Genomic DNA, 14,669 nt, shown 5'->3' with positions numbered 1-14,669 from the left:
ATATATATATATATACATATATATTGTGGTAAGAGCCCGCTACTAATCAATAGAGCAGAGGGACAGATGATCAGGAAGAAAGAGACCTCCTCCGTATGGAGAGCTCCTACAGAAGCAATGGAGTCTTAGCGAGTATTCTGCCCCCAATCAAGGGGTTTCCATTCAAACCGCAGGCAGTCATGCTCGAACCCAGTCTGACTTCAGGAATACCAAGCGTCTTAACCAGGTGGATATCCAGAAAGTTTCCTGCCTCACTGCTATCGAGGAAGGCTGACACCTCCGTGGAGTGATCGTTGAAGACTAGACATGCAGGTACTAACAAAAATTTTCTGAAGAGATAATTTGAAGACCTAAGCGCACCTCTTTACTTGCACTTAGGTTTTGGTGTTTCCCGACTTGACAGGGCAGGAATGAACTAGGTGGCCCGTTTGTCCACAATACAAACAGAGATCCAAAGAGCACCGTCTGGAATGTTCCTCAGGAGGCAGACGGTAAGCACCCAACTGCATGGGTTCAGGGGAGTCCAGAAAGGTAGAACCAGACTTTGGTTGTGTGCAAGGAGGTATAGATGACTCTCTTTCAGCTTTCCTCTCTTTAATTCGGCAATAAATTTTAATTACAAGTTGCATTAAACTTTCAAGTGAGGTAGGCACAGGATACTGGACTAAAGAGTCCTTGATTTGCTCCATATGGCCTAAGCGGAACTGACTCCGCAACGCTTGATCATTCCACTCACTATCAGTTGACCACAGCCAGAATTCCGTACAATACTCCTTAGCAGAGCGACGTCCTTGCCTTACTGCCCGGAGATGGGATTCAGCTGAGGCCACTCTGTCTGGGTCGTCATATAGCAGACACAAGGACTGGAAGAAGGCATCCATGGTTTGTAAGGAGGGACTCGTTTGCGGAAGGGAGAAGGCCCAGGATCAGGGATCGCCCTGGAGTAAAGAGATTACAATACCGACTCTCTGCTGTTCAGAGCAAGAGGAGCGTGGTCTCAGACGAAAGTATAACTTGCAACTCTCCTTAAAGTTGTGGAAGGTGGATCTGCTTCCAGAGAATTGATCGGGCAGGTTCAGTTTTGGCTCTGTAAAGACGCCAGAGGAGGCCTGTTGAAGCTGCGGGTTTCTGGAGGCTTCTTCTTTGGCTGACAAGCGATGTGATAAACCTTGTACAACTTGTGAAATAGCCTGGATCTGATTAGCTGGGACCTGGGCTGGAGAAAGGTTCGGGTTGCTGTCATCCATGACAGAATTACCTCCAATCTTCACTGGCCGGTTATAATGTTATGGCCTCTAGTGCGTCATAAACTTGTACAACTAGCGGAAGAGGTCTTCATCTATAGCAGCCGCCTTTCCCGTAGAGGCTGGTTATGCTCACAGGTACTCGGATGCCCCCAGGTCTTAGACTCAATGTAGTACAAGTTTATGGTCACACAGCAGCACGCATGAATGGGAGGGTATACACGGAGTAGGGACAGGTCACAGGTCTGCGAACTGGACAGAGATGATAATGTCTGACTGGCCTGACAGAGCACAGGCGGAGACGTCAGGTACAAGTAGGGTCAGGGCCACAGGCAAAGGTTCGGAGTCCGGGTACAGGCAGAAGGTCAGTGCCACAGGCAAAGGTTCAGAGTCTGGGTACAGGCAGAAAGGTCAGGGCAACAGGCAAAGTTTCAGAGTCCAGGAAACAGGCAAAGGTCATACACAGAAGTCAATCCAAAATGTTATCACCAAACACAGCATAGCACAGGAGTAGGTTAGCTAACATGTAACTGGATGCTATAATCGTCAGAGAGGCTAAGCCCTCCCTGCCTTAAATACTTTGATAGACAAATCAGAAAGGTGGAGGACAGGGCTGACAATCAGCCTCAGGAGGCTGCTAATTTATTACTAGCTTAGAACTAGCATAGGTAATATCATAAACCAGGAACATGTATAAACATATAAATGAACAAATAAAAATCATACGTGAGCTCCTCCTGGAGTTGGAGGATGTCCCTATACCCTCCTACTCTATGCCACAAAGATAACCCCAAAGAATAATAATAGTGCATGCACGTGCCCGGCTGCTACATCACGCCAGGATGTGGCGTACCGCAGCGGCTCGTGACAGATACTGGTGGATTCCAATTTATTTGCCAGAATTAGCTTTAGCAGCGTAGAGGCACAGGGTCTAACAAGCCCCCTAGTTTTCCCTAGTAACTGGTGCAAGTTGGTGCTGACTTTGCTGTTGGAGTCTAACAGGTTACGGCCTTCGGAGTTGCCTTCTGGCATGATGCGGAGTCAAGGATAGAACTGGTAGAGATGTCAACAATCAGCAAGCTGGAACCCAGGTGATCAGATGAAGTGCCAGTTCAGAATCCAAATGTCAAGTCAGATAACCAGCCAAAATCAAACCAGGAAATGCAAATAGAATGCAGAAAGGGAAAACACAGGAACTAGGGTGCTAGACACCATGATAGAGAAACCTGTTGCTCTGACACTGAGCTGGTTTAAATAGAAGAGCTTATTTTCAAAAAGCCCGCCCCTGAAGCTGACACCAGGTAATATCAATCAAAAAGTTATATGCCCAATGTATTCAGCAGGTATAAATAAAAGCTGCTGGCTTGGCAATTGATTTCAGAACCTGCAGGTAGGCTAAGCAGGTCTTGGCTCAATAGACTATGGGCCTAAATCATTAAGGTACGCATACTGGGCCTGAGTCATTAAGGAGAGCAAAGCATAAAAAAGGAGCAAAACTATGTTGCAGTGGAGGGGAGGTACATTTAAAATGTGGGGACAGATTTATATTTGGGATAGGGCATGTCCTAGATCAATTTTAAATTTCAATGTAAAATTAAGCTATCAAGTATTTGTGTGTGTCATGAACAGCACTCACCTGAGCCTGCGTGATGCGTGTGTGACACAGGGTTAACCAAAAAACAACCACCTGGTCTGTCTGAAATGATTAAATCCTTCCCTATCTATGCCACACACTAGCTTTATGGTACTAACTATGCCACCACAAAGGTTTTTTCTGACAAGAGCTGACACTCTTATTTAGGAAGCCTTCTGTCTCCCTAGCATTAATCTAGCACAATTTGCTTTAATCAGAATTCACATAAACCACAATGTTCTCCCCGTTTCAATTATGTAGCGCCTTGACCAAATTGTCGCGTGAATTCGTAAGAACACAGAGACTTGAACTTATTAAGTGTAATTTAATATGGAAAATACATCCACAATGCTTAAGATAAAACAGTTAATAAAAAGGCATACAAATATAACGCAATTGTTTCTTGTAAAATAAAAAGGATAAAACACAGAATTGATACCTCACTTATAATCAAGTTTCTGGTGCTGGGAGAAGCAGGAAAAATGGGACCCTCTTCAATATCACATTGAACCCCCACTTACATTTTCAATACAGTTTTAAAATCAAGCTGTAGGGCCCACAGCCCCCCTTCCTGCGAGGTCAGAACCAACAGGACTGTAGAATGCAAATTAGGGTTTTATGATTCTGCTGTAGAGACAGGTTTTGTCACTATGTCCTAACTTTTCACCAGTATGACTTACAAACATTATTTTACCTCCACACAACACGTCATAAGTTTCCCTTCATCTGCATACCACACATGCCTCTGGTAAGTATGATATTGGAGAAAATGATATGATATTTTCCTGTGACTCTATTCAGCTTGAATCTGTCATTAAAATACAGGATTGTCTCTGCAGTCGGCCTGTCTGGGGCCTCCCAAACATGTGTTAGATTTCATTGTCTTGAAAGAGATATCCTCAAAGGCTTTCACATTTGCGACCTGCCATAAATGGTACAAGGTGCTACCCTTATCTACCAGCCCCCTCTGGGTAGTTTAACATAAACAAAAACCATTGATCTAACAGCTTCTCTGAGAGCCATGTCACACTATTTCTAGGAATTAATTCACAAACACATATTTGCAGATTTATGCCTAAAAATTAGCTTGCACATGACATTGTGCTACTTGAAAAAACAGGCAGTATTTTCCATATGTGCAAAATAGTAATCTGACTTGCATCCCTTGCTTAGTAACATGGTGTGTCCAAGGCTACATTTACTCCTATTCTCACCTTACTCTCGATAATGACTCACGCCCACTGAGCGCATTTTGCAGTTGCTTTAAATTGTATGTAAATTGGCTCTGCGTACTCCTGAAGTCAACAAGAAACGGATCTAAAGATAGGTGTGGTGTTGACTATGGTTGTAGGTTTACTCTACTCTATTAGACAAGACACTGCAGGATACAGTACATACAATACCAATGTGGAATAGAAAGTCTCAAAAGAACACACAGAAGAAAAAAGTATTCAGCAGTTAATGTTACCTGTCAATAATATAGTAATTTATGATTATACATGGACATTTTTAAAATATTGTTTTTTATATATATTTGTTCCTTGGAAAAACATTTAGTAGGTTGTCCTTAATGTCTACTGTACATTACAGACATTTTTACAGTTGCATCTGATTGCAGACACATGTTATAACATGCATATGATACTGACATAACTAGGACTCAGGACTTAGCCTTTTAGCTATAAGTCTATAATTCTAAGATAAAGCAGAAAAACAAGTAACTTTGAGACGCCTAAAGCTTGATTAGGACGTGGCTTTGTGCGCTTGAGATTGGCATGTCCTTACTGTAATTTGACCCCAGACAAACTCCCCTTTCACTACCCAAAAATCGTAGGCTATAGTAAGTATCCTTTGTGTACATAGATGCAATGAACATTGCTGCGTTTAGGGGCGTATGACCTGGTTCTGGACAAGTGCAGTCTGATTTTACGCACGATATGGTCGAAATTGTCAGATAGGTGCCTTAATGACTCAGGCCTTATGTGCACAGAGCTGGTCAATGCCTCCAGGCGGTTTCATGGAGCCGTCAGTCTACCGGGAAAAGTCCCAATAATGTCTATAGCCAATCCATCTCTGCTCACATGAGTAAACTAGACAACTTGGGCTGCACTAAACACGTAATTATACAAAGGATATTTGAGACATTCATTGATTGAAGCTAGAACATCTATAATAACGACTTCTGTATGAATCAGTAATTCACATGACAATGCTTTCAAAATCTGATAATGATCTTTAGAGCTCGCTCTCAGTGTGTGTGGAGATTAGCAGTAGGTCAGAAGGACACCACTATAAACACTTGATATCCGCCTACAAAATGTCATCTGTGGATACAATCCATACTGTCCGATAGTGATGCAAATATAAAAGAAACCATATAAACCATAAAATATTATGAATGTAAAATAGTGTTTATATATATTTCTGTCTCCATACTATCCTCAGTGTGTAGGTAACAGCTGTGTTTTAAGGAATTAGTATCAAGAGGAATTAATTATAAGCACCTACCTATAAGCCACTGGGGCTCCACATAACTAAATCTGTTAATTGATCCTCATTAATAATAAAACATGGTATAAAACAGTATATATGGGCTCTGACCAATCAGAGAACAGCTTTTATAAATCGGGTCCTTGTACGATTAATGAAAATAAATATTTAGCTAGTTGATATTACCTACAGTACATGTGTCATATGTATATTGTGCAGGTAACAACTAGGGGTGTGATCAGGGGTGTCACCCTTCAGTGTTCAGTGCTAATAACTAATGTGACAATAAAGCTGCTCTTTCAGGATTTACAATTTACCTGTTAAGATCGAATGACTGGTGTCTCCTCTTTCTTTCATTTTGTCTCTCCAGGTCTTTCATTCTCCACATCTGCTTTTGTTCCAGGATCTGACAATGGTCAAGAAGAAGGTAGATTAAATAATGAGTGAATAATGCATATTAGAAATACCTCTCACTTCAGATTATATATAAACCTTCTCCCAAAAACAATAGTTAATATTGCACCAAGTGTGTTTTTTTTCTGTAATTTTCTGTACTGTGCTAGATGACACAAATCAGAAGTTATTATCTGAATATTATTAGAAGTTATTTAAAAAACACAATTGTCTCTTTTCTCCCTCCCTTTGGAGGTAAATTGTATGGGTATCACCCACTTGAATATAAAAAGAGGAATTTCATGTAAAGTCTGAGTGTATTGAATTGCATCACAATTGAAAAAGGTCTAAAGTGAGACAAGATTAACATCAGTGTTTTATGAAATTTTAGATTGGAAAGATTTTCATATGCAGTTTTGCACAAATTTTTCTCAATTTGACATTCAGAGCACTGGGCAGAAATCACATCGCGTCAACACATGTGACACTGGAAAAAGAGAAATAAAACACTTATATCACAAGAGTAGAGAATACAGCACTTTGAAAGAAAATATGTGCATAGCAAATTTTAATGTATGTATGTGCATTGAATTTGTTTATTCACAAAATTATAGTATTGTTCATTTTTTAACATGCGCAAATTACAGTAAAATTGTTTGTTGGCACTAGTTATATTGTTTTTTTAGATATAAACCTAAGGTGTAAATTACTGCATGTAGAGATAGCGCAGGTGAATCTAGAGAAATGAATTGTTTGAGTAAATATTAAATTGTTTTACTCACTCGATATAGGACTTTCTTCGTCAACATATTGGAATAAATATATTACATTATATGGGGCAAAATTAAGTACAATTGGGGGAAAAAAAGAAACATTTTCAGGATTGTGCTTTTTTTGTGTATATAACCATAAAGATATAACAAATTATCTCCCCTGAATATAGTCATACCAATAAAGTGTTATGTTAAAGAGATACAATCACTAAAATAAAGCAAAAATATGACACAGCTTAAATTGTTATTTTCCAATATCTGTTTACTAAATATCTGTAATTATAGATCTAAACTGTGGCTCTCAGCAGTTGAGGAACTATAGGTAATGAAAAAAATAATGGAAAGACCAAAATAAAGTGACTCAAAAGGATGTTGGGTCACTACGTGCGGCCAATACATGCTGAAGTCTACAATGTCTGGAATTGTGCAGGAGAGATCCAGCACCAATTCTTCCACATGAAAGTCATTAATGCCGAACTGATGGCAGAACATTAATCACATAAACTCCCAATAGTGCAGTTTTATACCTAAGTAAATGGCCACTGAAGTAAAAAATGTATAAAATAACAATATGTATAAATAGTATAATTATAATGTCCCTTTATATATGAAGGAGTGATAGGGCTGCTAATTGTTACACTCATATTTATTTTGGTGATTCTTATTTTTCTTTCAGGAACAGACTATAGTTTGCTTGACGGGTCTCCTCTTTTGCCACTACTAAATGTATCAGTGTAAATTAGACATAACAGGACAGAATCTATTAGTGTATTGTCCGACTTCTTATTTTTAGACCTAAATGGTGGAGAGTTGGGTAGAATATAAAGTGTATAGGGAACGTCCAAAAAGGATGTGTTTATTTAATATAAATGAATATAAATATAAAATACAACTGATCTCACATGTCAGCTATTACAGATGATATAATCATCAACAATTACATAAATGGCATGGAATCAAGCAGTAAAACAATCATATAGAATAAAAGTCTCAATGGATATGTATCAATTAGGTGTCTGGCCAGTACACCTTGTAACCATAGTATGTTTTGTTATCATCTCTAAGGAGACTGTTTTATGCTTTCAAGAAGACTCTGTGATTAGATCTTATCCCGAGTGGGTACACCGAGGAGTCAATATTGAATGAGACAGCTGATGCATATGTGGTGGTCGAGTACTGATGGGAATCCTTCCCTTACCTTGTCCTCCAGACACGAGTCTGGTTCTTTTCTGTTCGGATATCCGGTGGTCAGGAGATAAATACTTCAATGAAAGGGACAAGGATTGGTCAAACAACTTGGGTTTATTGAGAATGCGGTAAGGATAGTTTCGGTAAGACACCGCACCACTGACCCCTTCAGCTCAATAGTAATGACAAAATAATGCCTCTGATCAGTATAGAGCACAATAACATTTAACATATAACATACACATTGTCTAATAAGGCACACCGGTAATCACAGTTACTACTTTCAAGTTAGCAATATCTGATTGGTGATGATGCAAGAACCATCAGTAATAACCTATCAAGACTCTTACGGTCACTACCGCGCCCACTAGAGGGCTCCTTCTTATTCAGGTGTTTGGGGTACCGTGCTATTCCCTATGGGTCAGGCGCCCCACTTTTAGCATCTACTGCTGAGTTAACTTGAATTGCAGCGGTACCACTAACACTGAATGTCACACCTTCAATATTAATAAATCAATTCTTAGGTAAATCACATAACATTAACATCATCTAAAACATTTGGTGCACCAATATTATCGCCGGTAACGTTACCATATTTTCCACTCAGTCCTGGGCCGACCTGTGCACAGGAATTTGGTAGTGTTCCAATGTCCTGCAGAGGTTTCCATCAAGGGTTAAGTATTATAGTAGAAAGCAGGGCTGTTGCTCATTTCAGCCACAAGATGGCGCTGTTCTCTCAACAGTCAATGAATCTCTATCAGCACATGTGCTTTTCAACAGGGTATAGTGTCTAGATATCAACACACACACAAAATATAGCTGAAACGACCGTCTTAATTGTTCCCTGCAGCCTGTGTAAAGGTATGATCTGGGGGAAAAGCTCTCACAATCCTTCCTTGTACAAGAATGCAATGTCAGTTTTGGATAGATTCTCTCATCACTCTTCCCTCTGACACTGGGGTGTGTGCAGTACACTGCAGGCTAGGGTTCTGCAGTTAGTGGAGACTGTCTTTGGCGCACCACTGCGTGTCCCCAGCTGTTCTCCGTCCGCTTTGCTGGCAATGTCACAGTTCTGGCAGCAGCTTATCTTCTCTCTGCTCGGCTGCACGTCCTCCCCCTTGTTCCTACTACCATGCTGCTCTCTTTCTGTCTCCTCCTTCCTGCACATTCTCTTCCTGTTACTCCCCCAGCCAATCAGGGCCTTCATCCTCCTCCTGTCAATCACTCCTGGGCACAAGTTTTCAGGAGCACAATTAACCCCTTGTAGCCCTGCGTTTTAAAAGCGTTTATGCACTCCTCTGTGCTGTTCAACAGGGCTTTGGGGTACCACACATATAGCAGCGTCTCGGCATATCTCCTTTGTATTGGAACATTTACTATCATACCCATTCAGCTTTCAGCGGATTTTCATATATCCTAACACGCTCTAAGGAAGATGCATACCGTGCGGACACTATTAAACAAGCTAGCCGAATTCTTTGAGTAGCATTTCAGCATACCACTTTCCAATTTGTCTCAGCGGTATTGGATAAAGAACAGTCTATCTGCGACCGTCTAATCTCAACAGTTTTTACCTACACAGCGCTTCTGAAGTTATCAGGATTCTAAACAGACCTCACGCTACCAGTGTCTTGGGCGCTGTATATGAATATTTTTCATTATCACACTCTGGATAGCGCCACAATATTTTCAATATGGACTAGGAGTTATATACTACCTAACTATAGATTCAATCTACAGACGGGTGAGACCTTTCCATATTTTCCGTATATACATTTTTTTTAACTTGAATTATACACCCATACTATGGTTACAAGGTGTACTGGCCAGACACTTAATTGATACATATCCATAGAGACTTTTATTCTATATGATTGTTTTACTGTTTGATTCCATGCCATTTATGTAATTGTTGATGATTATATCATCTGTAATAGCTCACATGTGAGATCAGCTGTATTTTATATTTATATTCATTTATATTAAATAAACACATCTTTTTTGGACGCTCCCTATATATTAGTTTTTCCATTATATGTTTTTGGAGATTGGCAACCTCAAATAGGAGATGCGACAAGAGGATTAATTATATTATCTTTAGGATCTCATACATGGTTGTAGCATATTAAGCTTTATTGTTTTTTTTAGAATATAAAGTATGTTGTTAATCCTGGAATATTGGATTTGGAATCCATTTTTTGTTTCAGAATTACCCACAAACACACAACAAATCACATCATTAGGAAGTTTCTACATAAGGCACCCAGCACGCACATCGTTAACAAATGTAGATACTCTGGATACACAGAGAGTCACCTTCCTTTTCAAATGAGGAAGCAACATATTGTGTTCATGCTGTATGCTGTGTGATGTGTCTGGGGTGTCAGGAACGTCATTAACATGTTCCTGGAACCCTCTGTTGATTTCCAGGCTGTCACTGAGAGTTGGGACTAGTAACATCACTGCTCTCCGAGGAAAACCGACACCATCCGCAGATCAGATTTAAAAGGCCATTACGCCACATATTAAAACAGTAGTGTATAAAACCAGATAATATCAACAATAGGTTTAAGTGGTTAATGTTGATGAGTGGTGACTTCTATAAACTAACAGTGGCCCCCACTGCTTTACTAATCTGTAGGATTAATTAGTAAACAGGACATTTCACTATGTTTTTCTAAAAATATTATTATTATTATTATTAATAATAATAATAATAATAATAATAATAATAATAATAATAATAATAATAATAACAACAACATGTTTTCATATACCTCCAGCATACTCAGTAGTGGTTTACATTTGGAACTGTAATAAAATGGAAAATAGTAAAACCTTAAATCTATAGAGAAATAGTTTGATGAGGTTAAGTGCACTTATTGGGCCTGATTCATTAAGGAAATTAAAGCAAAAAAAATAGTAACTTTGCACCTTGGCAAGACCATGTTGCATTGGAGGGGGAGCTAAATTTAAAATTTGGGGACAGATTAGTTTGGATAGGGCACGTCCTAGATCAACTTTAAATTTCAGTGTAAAAATAAAGCTATCAAGTATTTGTGTGCTATATGAAAAATCAATCAGTATTTAAGTTATGGGCAAAATAATAAACTAATTTGCACCCCTTGTCATTGTAACATGGTTTGTCCGGGGGAAGTGGTTAGTGGCTATGTGATCTAGTCAGGGGTCAGAGGTTTTTTTTTTGACACAGAAGGAGAATAAATGTAATCTTGTGTCAACTGTGTAGAGTGCCGGTAATCAGGTAGGATGTTCTAGGGAGGTGAAGAAGGTGGCACAAGAATTTGGCAAGCTTGTCTAAGAAGATGAGTTTTCAGGGAATGCTTGAAGGTTTAGTAAAGGACATGGACACAACTATTCTGCACTAGTAACCTTACTACACAAGTAACCTTACGTTTTATACCTTTGCATTCATCTACTAGAAGCTGACAAATTGCTTCCTCAACCAAGATAAAATGATTATCCTCAATAGACATCAAAAGAATTTTGCATACAACAATATATTTTCCTCCTTTGTAGCAAGATCAAATTTCAAGTTTTGGCCATGTGCCAGTTTCACAGGGAGAAACATTTTAATTTCTTAGTCTACACAAGTAAATTATGCTCTAGAATAGGAGATAAACAAATACTTTGATACTTAAGTACTATGATACTTAAAGAAATTTCAGATTACTGCAACCTATAAAAATAACAAAAAGGTATTTTGGTCACCTTGTTATGGGCAAGCACCTGGCGAAGCGCATTCCTCAGTAGGACCTTTCCAAGTGGCTCACCAGACATCGTAAAATCTGTAAAAGAATAATTCCAATGAGAGTTGTTGTGGAGCATATTGCCATCGGTGAGATCATGTGTGGTACACTGTATGCAGTCAGAGAGCTATAAATACCTTCCAAAATGACCCATTTCACCCAGTACACAATGTTCTATCACCACTGTATTTTCCATTTGCTTTAACTTGTGCCAAATTTGTTGATGTTAATGAGAAAAATTTAAAAAACAAATCACCAATATTTAATTCATTAGCTCAGCAAAGTTTACAACAAATGAAAATTAAGGTACTGACCAGATCAGATGGAATGTGACCTGTATGAAAGTCTAATATGAGGAACATGTTGCCCACCCCACATGTCTATACCACAAAAAACAATAACGATTTGCAATTTCTATACACAATTACTAGAGTATAGTTTGTGATATATATCCCATCTTTACATGTTTATGAAAAATCAACCTTTTTAAAACTTTATAAAAATACAAAGCTTAAAACAAATGGAGCCATTTGAGAAGAATAAGTTACACGGTACATGTGTCTTATTGAATAACAAAATCAGCTGTTAATCTACAGGATGTATCTGTTTAGTGGAAAAAATGAAAGTAACATACCCATACTCAATTAACCATCATAAGGATTATCTTCTGATTACTCACCTAAGTTTATGTTAAAACATTTCTATTTTCTATCATTTTTAAATGTGTGCCATACTTCATAAAACTATATATAATACTTACCTATCAAGTTTGTCAATCAAATGTTCACAGCAAAGCTTGACTTCCGCCTGATAGCTGCACTATCATCTGATGAAGTTTGCAATAACTGTAGCTGTTACCATAGAAACGTAACAGTTTCAGCATTTTTCAAATTGTTAGTTCTAATCAGTTGGACCGCATCCATCTTAGAGAGAATGACAGTTATTGAGTGGAGCGATGTAGGTGGCAGTTAAGTGCCATGACTACCCTGAAATTAAAATTTCAATAATAAACTGAGGAGCTACCTGTGTGCGCATAATTCCCGAGAGGAAAGAAAAATCGTACATCACACACAGAGCTGGAAAGTTTTAAAACTTGTCAGTAACCACCGTCAAGAATAAACTCCATACAAAGTTATACATATATACACTTAAAAAATGTGACGCCGTACACAATTTGGTATAGTCTCTTAGACAATATCCCTTTTACATTTGAAACATTTGAACAGGGGGGTTTTCAGTACAATACATATGTGTCAATATAATAGGATGCTGTTTTAGTGTTACTATACCCAGCAGTGCTTTATCTTTATAAATATTACATATTAAATAATGAAAACAACAAAAAAACCAATTTTATGTAAAATAGCCATTGCAAAAATGCACATAATGCTACATGTTATGTGTGCATGCAACATATTTAAACCCAACAAATTAGAATTAGAGAAGTGCAGTTTTTCTCTGCTATAATGTGGGTGGGAAAATAAAAGACAGAAACTGCAGTCAAATTAAGGGGTCTATTTCTTAAAATCCCTCCTATAACGAGATTTTATATCAATATATATAGCATATCTTCAATGAGGCAATTGATTAAGAAAATGTCACCAGGGGCAGCTGAGCGGGTAAGCGGAGGTATCTTAACGCTGGCCAAGCCGGTCATCGGATCCTCTGCGCATGCTTGAGCCAACATGCCAACCCGAGCATGCAAACTGGAACTGAAAACCCAGTGTGGGGCTTTCAGTTCCAGATTCTACAAAGAAAAATATTACAGTGCAAAAATAAATAAATATAATTTCTTTAAAAAAACAAAACACAGAAATACTTTACTTGAATAATAAGATATTTTATTCTGTGGGCACAGCGGGTGACACCAACCTGAGATGGAGTTAGCTATCAGAGGAAAGTGGCAATAGCCTTTACTGTCTGGGGGCTTTGATAAATTGGGAGAAGCCCTAACTCCTGCAAGAAATCCACTTCTTGTAGGATTTGGGGCATACCTCCCTTTAATACATGGACACCTTAATGTCTTAGAAATTATCATCTGCCACAATTAGCAGCTAATGCCATATGTACTGGTAGTAGGTGCATTACTGAAAGTCATGTGTGGTACACTGTATGCAGTCAGAGAGCTATAAATACCTTCCAAACCAACCCCCAATTCACCCAGTACACAATGTTCTATCACCACTTTATTTTGCATTTGTTTTAACGTGTGCCAAATTTGTTACTGTCAATGACCAAAATTAACAAACAAATCACCAATATTTAATTCATTAGCTCAGAAAAGTTTATAACAAATGAAAATTAGGAACGAAGATTATGTACTGGCCAGATCAGATGAAATGTGACTTGTATGAAGGTGTAATATGAGTAACACAACTTTTACTGGGAATTATCATAGTGCACGTCTATTAAATTCATCTAAAATAAAACATGACCATGGCATACAAAACAGGCTGTATTGCATTTGTATATGTAGTGTCCTGGACTGCCCTTCAAATAAGTTTTAATGTATATGGATGTTGGAATGAAAAATGGTAAGACATTACATAGGAACGTTTAATAAGGTAATAGTATTTGATGTTTTGTATGCTAGATATGTCAGTTGTTCATATTAGAAATTGATTGTTTGCAATAAAGTTGAATAGTTTGATACAGTGCTGTGGTGCTGCCATAGTAACAACTGATGAGCAGCTGTGTGGTAGTGAATATAGACAGAGGTGACAGCATTGAGCTGGATGCAGCTATTCATTTATTGGATAATTGGATCTTACTAATCCCTTGTGACCCTTTCCCACTGTTCACTTCCCAAATTCTTCCTCAGTAACAGCCTTTCCTGACCTAGTGATCCATTTCAATTCTTCAGGATCGCCATCCATGGTGGGGTCTCCTCTCTCTCTGCATCGAGGTCAGCTGTGTCCTCTCCAGAGATGCCCCCGCCCCCCTCGGACTCACATGACACCACCTAGGGCTACTACACATATATGAGAGGAATGATCCATCTCCATATCTGCATTCAGTGTGACCACCACCCACATGTCTGTACTCTGTATGTAGTGTGTAAACTGTGTAAATGGATTTATTGTTATTATAATGTGGATACCACAGAAAACAGTAACAATTTGCAGTTTCTATAAACAATTACTACAGTATAGTTTGTGATATATATCCCATCTTTACATGT

General features: G+C 38.5%; 1 long non-coding RNA gene across 1 annotated transcript; it reads right to left on the bottom strand.

Moving 5' to 3' along the window:
• Nucleotides 1-5,705: 5,705 nt before the first annotated feature.
• LOC142107714 (uncharacterized) lies at nucleotides 5,706-11,536 on the bottom strand. Its single transcript, XR_012679999.1, has 2 exons — nucleotides 11,451-11,536; nucleotides 5,706-5,773 (listed from the first exon to the last, which is right to left on the bottom strand). It is a non-coding gene; the product is annotated as an uncharacterized LOC142107714 (long non-coding RNA).
• Nucleotides 11,537-14,669: the final 3,133 nt, after the last annotated feature.

This window comes from Mixophyes fleayi, chromosome 11 (genome assembly GCF_038048845.1).
Source record: "Mixophyes fleayi isolate aMixFle1 chromosome 11, aMixFle1.hap1, whole genome shotgun sequence".
Lineage (NCBI taxonomy): Eukaryota > Metazoa > Chordata > Amphibia > Anura > Limnodynastidae > Mixophyes > Mixophyes fleayi.
Note: the sequence above shows the minus strand (reverse complement) of the source record. Positions and strands in the feature narration are given on the sequence as shown.